This window comes from Aplysia californica, unplaced genomic scaffold (assembly GCF_000002075.1).
Source record: "Aplysia californica isolate F4 #8 unplaced genomic scaffold, AplCal3.0 scaffold00030, whole genome shotgun sequence".
In the NCBI taxonomy this organism is placed as follows: Eukaryota; Metazoa; Mollusca; class Gastropoda; order Aplysiida; family Aplysiidae; genus Aplysia; species Aplysia californica.
The window spans coordinates 144,390-152,187 of NW_004797300.1; the positions used below are offsets into that span (position 1 = coordinate 144,390).

Below are 7,798 nucleotides of genomic sequence, written 5' to 3' on the forward strand. Positions count from 1 at the left end.
GGGGGGGGCATTTTGTTAATTTTGACCCACTTTTTTCGAACTCGATATTACTTTTTTGTTAAACAAAGGAAGCAACGTAAAACTCTTACTAAAAATGTGAATTAAAAATACAAACAAAAAACAAATACAACGACAGCAACAAAAACCAACCAAAACGAAAAGTCTCCCCATAACCGAGCCTCCTTGTTCTGGTGACTCGGTAAAAAATGCTTGAGTATACTCTGTGCTTATCATACCGGAGCTGACCTCTAGACTACCAGTTCTTGGGTTTCACGTAATCTCTGATTTTCATCCACTTCTGGGTAAAAGGTCTGGGAGTTCATTAGGAATGTGACCGGCAGGTTATCGACCTTTGGCCTACTGCAGGAAGTCGAGATCGATACGGGATGGTATGGTTTTAACACCTCTATCAACTCTGAAGGTTTTTTTCTTTTTTTTTTTAAAGGCGAGCTTTCAGAATTTAGCTTCCTTCTCCTGTTGAACGAAGCCAAGTGGATGGAGAGCTTCCAAAAATTCCAAAAACAGTTCAAACAATGTTAAGTTCAATCACAACCTATTGGAGATTCGAACCAGATCCATCTGCACGATAGTTCCAGTTCTTAAAAATTTTACGGCGCTCGCAATTGCATTCATGGTCATATGAGCACACTATAGTTCTGGGTGATAGATATCAACTACACAAACACTGAACACGGGGTACATTGCAGACGCAGTTACCCTGACTCTACATGCCCTATCTCATGTTGGGCGTTTTTCTCACTTGATCTACATTTTTTTAATGAGTCATTTGAGTAGGTCCCCTAGTAGATTTTAGCATCTTCCCTGGTCATTCATATTTTTCGCACGCCGTGTTGCCTTAATATGGACGCATCCTTGTTGATTAAGATGGAAGAATTCGATTACCAATTTCTCCTAAAGGTCCCTTCATCTTTAGAAAATGTCTATTTTTTCTCAGGCATGTAAAGTGAAGCCAAAACAATGTTCACCATCTCACACAAATTATGTTTGTATCATCATCATCATCATCATCATCATCATCATCATCATCATCATCATCATCATCAGGTTGTTTCTGTCTGTCTGTATTACCTTTTTTCTAGCACTAGAAGACCATTATTTTGTCGACGTGCTTTTCTTTAACTCTAACAAACAAACAAACAAACAGACAGACAAACGAACTAGCAAACAAACAAACAAGCAAACAAACAAGCAAACAAACAAGCAAACAAACAAACAAGCCTCTTGGTGTAATAAAGTATCAGGTTCCTCACGTCCACGCAAAATGAGCATTAAATCTGTGTTCACGACGACATGACGAGGGCAACTCTGGTTGTGTTGCACGTAATCACTCATTTGCATACGTGTCCTGGTAAGAAAGGTTTTTGGCGGTCCCAGCTGTCTGTCGTGGTCTTGGTTATTAGCACTACAGAAGTGGCGAAAGGACAGAGTGCATTCTGGGGGGCTCTCGCGGCCTAGAGGTTAAGGTGTTCGCCTCTCATTCAAAGGTCCCGGGTTCGAATCCGGGGAGCGACCAAAAACCTTTTCCTCTCTAAAATTGTCGCCTTTCACCTCTTTTCTGCTGTCTAGCAATGTTCTGTCGTCTGCTTTCGTCTCCTCGTATTTCTGCCACCACCCCTTCACTTTCTTTGCCCCATCCTCTGGGCTCCTGTCTCTTTCTGTCTGCAGCCTTTCCACTGCTTTTCATTGGCTCCTTCTTACTGCTATCTTTCAGCCTCACCCCTGATCTTATGGTAGGAAAGATCTACATCTAGCCTTCTCGGACAAGGGCGAAAAGTCTTGGAGGTCCCGTGTGCAAGTTGAAACGTTAAAGATCCCTTGGTGGTCCAAAATCAATGAGAATAGGCTTCGGTTGCCACCAGAGCAAAATTCAAAAATGTCCTACCAACTGAAAATGTTAGGTGTGTCCCGCGCGCTCTTATGACCTTATGCAGTTGCGAGCGCCGTAAAACACTTAACATAATCTTTTTTTTTAATGAGCGATTTTGTGGTTTTGGTTATTAGCTCCTCAGAGGTGGCAAAAGGACAGAGTGCATGATGTCACTTTACTCAGAACGACTGTCCGAAAATCATTGTGGAATAGTTTTCTACTAGCTTATTGCTACTTTTTGACATCCTTCTGAGCACAAAAAAGTCGTTTTGAAGGCGAAACGTATGACCCAGAGTGCAGAAGAAGAATGGGGAAGAGGGAAAAAAAAAGAATAATATATTATTTTGTGGAGGAAGACGAAACGAAAGAGGAGATTTCAAGAATAATGCAAAACGTTACAAGAACACTAATCGTCACACAGTGTCTGGTGATGTTCCGACGGCAAGACTGTTGCCATTTTGGGTCTTTTACTATTAAGCAAAAAGGAAAATAAATCCGTTGTCGGCAGGATTCGAACCTGCGCGGGAAGATCCCAATGGATTTCTAGTCCATCGCCTTAACCACTCGGCCACGACAACACACTTGTAGCAAATGACTGGGTAAATAATATTGGCAGGTAAGAGAACTCAAGAAATAACAGGCGTTTTTGAAATAGGAAAACATCCGAAGGTGTTGGTTTATTATTGGAAATCATCATTTCGGACAAAACTAGAGATAGCTCAATAATTCTTCCTGGACTTGCAGGGTGGGCCTGGGAATGTCCCAACCTACCCAAAAGTGGTAGTCTAACAATGGCGATTAGTTCAGATAACAATGATAATGATATTAATACTTATTGTAGAATTGTTATGCAATTACATCGTGTGCATAAAAGGAATCTTCGTTACTGGTGTTCTGGCTCAAGTTATGACCGAGTTCCCTGTTGACATCCGACATGCGTTCCTTCTCTCCCCCCCCCCTTTATTTCGCACCTTCCTCCTTCCCTCACCCCTTTTTCACCCCTCTCCCCTTCCCCATCCCTTTTCCACCCCGTCCACCTTTCCACCTTTGCACGTCTGCCTGGCCTACTCATCCTCAAGAGCCCACCGGCTGTGTTAGATCTTACTTAGGTATTTACAACGCCGCAGCGAACCACGAAAACCGTCTTTACAGGATACACCGCACTTCTTAAGTCAGGTTTTAAAACTAACTTCATACCTGACTCTGCTGGAACGCTAAAACCTGTTTAAAACAATATTGGTTAAGGGAACATAAGTCATGCTGAATTATGATAAAAAAATTGAAATGGCAGCTTTGAGGTGTTCTTTTCTGTGGACATCGTGGAAAAGCTACTAAATTAATGATACTCGCTCTCTCTCCCCTTGCTAAAAAAATTTTTAATATTCCAATAATCTTAACCTCCTACAAGCAGAAAGCCATTTATCTGCTTTGTTTTCTAAATCATGAACACATAAGGATTTTCAGCATAAAGAGAAAGGTTTCAAGCTACATGTATGAATCATCCACCAAAACGTTCATAAAGTACAGCCAAGCATAAGTGTATATATAAAGATCAATCAAGACAAAAATAATGCAACATCTAGTTAGTAGACAAGCCTGCCCCAAGAGCGCACTTAGCTGTTTCGCCGTTGTAATAGATTTCAACTTTGGTTTGCCACTGCTGAGAACTCACGTTCAACAAGTACCCTGTAAAGAGGGTTTTCAAGAGCGGCCCAGGCCAGAACACTGCCGTCTGCTCACCTTTGATCCCGCCGCTCGCGCCGACTAGAACGTGCACGGAATCAGTTCTCGCCGCCGGGAACGTGCACTGACTCACGCGTGAGCAGACTACACACGGCAGGTTACTCACAACTAGATATATTTGTTATTGTACATTTCTCTTGATAACAAATTACTGGCGTCTGGGGTGTAGCGGTTAGGGCGGGTGGTTGGATGGAGGGCCCCATTGGTAGGGCCTGCTTCTTTACTTTCTCTCTGTTATTTGTGCCTTTCTGTTTGCTGTACATTTGCCCCGGCACTAAATGACCATTGATGTTACTAAATTTTTAAAAACCCACCCAAACAAACAAACAAACAAACAAACAAACCGACCAACAAAAGCAACATAAAAACCAAACAACAACAACAACAACAACAACAACAAAACCACGTTACGGCTGGACGCCTCGCTGCTGTGCGCAGAAAAACTCAGTTGGATAGCCGTGTTGGGAGAATTTCTAATGAGTTTCTCGCTCTTTCTGCTGGAGCGTAGTATCTCTCAAAGCATGGGTTGGTTCCCGACAGGCAAAGTATAAGCCCGCCTCCTAAATGGTTTAAATTGTGTTTATGGGGCCGTAAAACATCCACTTTGATTTTTTAATTTGAAATTTTCCTACACATTTTTTTTCTCCCGTTGTGAAAACTGCAACGCTTCTACTACCTAGCATGTCTCAGTCTGAGCGTAGCCTTAAGTGACAGTTCGTCTTCCTATGCCACACGTCTTGTCTTATGCTCAGATATTTATGATATTTTAAACAAGACGTAACAATGTAATATAGATACTGTTCTACCAATGCACGGGAAGATCATTAAAAAACACCAGTTTGCTAGAAATCAACCCCAACACGCCAAGTGCAGTTAAAAGAAATGCAGCGATTTATGTATAAAAATGTCTCCAAAAACAAACACCAACACCGAATGTGGTTCTGAACAAGTTGCTTTTATTGTTTAAACAACTGTTTAGTTGTTTTGTTAATGTCTTTAGTTGCACGTTGCCCGCAGTAGCTCTTGACGTGATGAAGTACTTGGTTTCTTCATGTAGGCGCTGTGGTGTCCTACGTGTACATTCCCTCCTAGCGAACTCATAGCTAGATAATTAAATTAGGCGTGTTACGACGTGATAATTCTCCTGCATCGTATGGGTCTGCATTGCTGGGTTACGTTCTTTTTCGTCTTTGATATGAGTTCCACATCCTCTTCAACACGGTTATCTCATTTCATGTCCTTCTACGATAACATGACAGAGCCTGGGACACTCGACAAAACAACTCTGGATCAAGGACGCCCCGATGAGGATTCAAACCAGGGTCCAGGGGCTCTCGTGGCCTAGAGGTTCAGGTGTTGACCTCTCATTCAAAGGTCCCAGGTTCGAATCCGGGTAGCAACCGAAAAGTTTTCTTCTCTAAAATTGTCTCCTTTCACATCCTTTCCTGCTCTCTAACAATATTTTGTCGTCTGCTTTCGTCTCCTCTTTCTGCCCATACCCCCTCACCTCCTTTGTCCCCTCCTGTGGGCTCCTGGCTCTTTCTGCAGCCTTTCTACTGCTACTCTCGGCTCCTTCTTACTGCTGTCTTTCAGCCACACCCCTGATCTTCTGGTAGAATCTACACATTGCCTTCTCCAACAAGGGCGAACAATCTCGTAGGGCCCATGAGCAAGTTGCGCACGTTAAAGATCCTTTGGTGGTCTTAAATCGAAAATAGTATGCTTCAGCCGCCACCCCAGCAAAATTCCAAATTTCCTACCAACTGAAAAAGTTTAATGTGTGCCTCGCGTTCATATGACCTAATGCAGTTGCGAGCGCCGTAAAAAACTTACCCCCCACACACACCTAAAACAAAACGAAAACAAGGGTCACCCGCACCATATTCCAGCATAATACAGAGTGTGCTGTCTGAGCGCTCCTGCTGCGCGTGAGCAAATTTGAATACTAACATTTTATTGTTAATGCCCCCCCCCCCGTTCCCCGCCCAAATTGTCCTTCGAGATCTCACTTCCCATTTCATTTGAGGTACCGACGCTTTAAATCGTTTCTCTCTGCATCAATTGACATTCCTTCAGTACGTGGGTGGTTGGCGGGGGCTCTGGTGTGATTTGCTCTTCCTTCTTTCCTATGAAACATCTATCGTTCTTATCTCCTCTCCTTCTCTTATGTGTATATTACTCTCTTGTAACACAGTTATTCTTCGGCACTTATATGATCTTATTGAGTTGCAGGTGCCGTAAAACTCTTACTAAAACTAATATTCCTTCTGTATATTGGAAGAAACTAGTACCTATAACTTTTTAGGGGATAACTTTTTTCAAAGCGGACCCATTACGTCTTATGAACAGCAAACCAAAGGCAATGTTATGGTAAATATCTAACCGTCAGACACAAATCAAAAACACAAATTCTCATTCATAGCAGGCATGGTGTTGCTTGCCTTTTGAAATTTTAGACCAAGAAAAAAAAAGTGGAAACATTAATTATAATATCAATTTATAATGAAGTTATGCTGTAAGAAAAAATACTCCCAAAACAAGCATTGTCGAATGACCAGAGAGCGTGTCTTCAAAGAATTAGAGTAAAAGATAAGCCAAAGACCAACACAGTGACTGTAAACTGACAATGAAGTAAAAAACAACAACAACACAAAAACACACATTATTAGTTAGCGTAGGTGATATGAAAGAAAAGAAATCAAACAAGGTAGTGCTGGATGAAGCCCGCGTGGGACGCTCATTGTTAAAAACAATCAGGATACGGCAAATGCAATTATCGGGACACCTGAATAGACATAAGGGTCTTGAACATCTAACTCTCACTGGCAAAATTGAAGGCAAACGAGGCAGGGGTAGGTCCAGAGCAACCTACTTAGGGAACATAAGCACATGGGTAACGGGGAAAGATCAGAGAAATGTAGCTTTTTTAAGAGCACCCGAGCAAAGGAATGAATGGAGAACCATGATCGCCGATGTCTGTTGCAGATCTGGCGCTGGATGATGATGATAAGAGGGCATCACTGGGGAGGTCCTTCGTCTTTGTCATTCTCTCCGTTTCCTTTACGTTTGCCGGGCATCGAAAATTTGCGCCGTTTTCTTTTCTGATGGTATCAGTTCTCTCTTTGCGTATTAGATGAGTACCGAGGTATGGTCCTTGGCCTCTTGGTACTGAGGAATTTAACTTTTGGAGTGAATAAGACCTCATCTGAACCCTAAGTATTGAGACTGTTTTTGTTGGTCTTTTATTTCCATTAAATTTTCCAGGACATCAAAACAATATTATTTTTAAAATCTTTAATACAGTCTTGATATTTGTCTCCTCTCGTTAATAATGTTTAAATTATTTTTTTTTTGGGTGGGGGGACGTGTCCTGAAGTCCTTGTGAATATAATTAATACATGTAGTCACACCTTTAAAGTTTGTGCGTTACCGCCAGCTATCGATATCATCAATAAATTCTGTTAGTCTGTTGTTGTTTTTTTTATATCGTGCTTCTTTCTTGCTCCAAAGGACAGTAGCGGGTGGTTGGAGGGCACTTCCTACTTCTTAACCTTCCCTATAATGTTTCTATTTGTCTGTCCTGCTTTTTCCCCAAGTCTAATTAATGATCCTTATTGTGTCAGTGTGCTTGTCTCTACTCAAACAAACAGCCAATTTGTATCGGTGTGCTTCCCTGTACCATGACTAAAACACAGAAATAATTCTAGTTCCGTATTCACAACGCTAAAATACCCTTCACTTCATGGACATAATGTAAGCTATTGCTTCTTTTAAATTTAAAGTTAATTAACACTCTCGCCCTCGGATGACCCTCTGCTATCTCGTAATTTATTTAAAGTTATTTATAAAAGAGCGAAAAGTCAGTTGTTAAACGAGCGAACAATAGAGAATGCCATTACACAAACACAATGCCTCATCCCACATGTGACATCGGAGAGATTAGAATTGAAATTGAAGTCGAGCCTGTTCTAGTCTAAGACTTTTTTTCATTTTATCTGAGGGCAGAAAATACTATTAACGCACACTGAATTTAAAAGTACAGATAGAGAAATTCATTCGCACCAACTGCAGGGAGGTTACTGAACACGCAGTGCTACTTGCAAGAGAGAGAGAAAGAGAGAGTGAGTGAGAGAGAGAGAGAGAGGGGAGAGAGAGAGAGAGAGAGAG

At 41.7% G+C, this 7,798-nt stretch overlaps 1 protein-coding gene and 1 non-coding gene across 2 annotated transcripts in view; one reads left to right on the top strand and one right to left on the bottom strand.

The window, feature by feature from the left end:
* LOC100533323 (soluble guanylate cyclase subunit) overlaps window positions 1-7,798 on the top strand; it is a gene marked incomplete at its 3' end in the record, with an annotated part of 184,338 nt that overhangs the window by 72,801 nt on the left and 103,739 nt on the right.
* TRNAS-AGA lies at window positions 2,385-2,466 on the bottom strand. Its single transcript has one exon. It is a non-coding gene; the product is annotated as a tRNA-Ser (tRNA).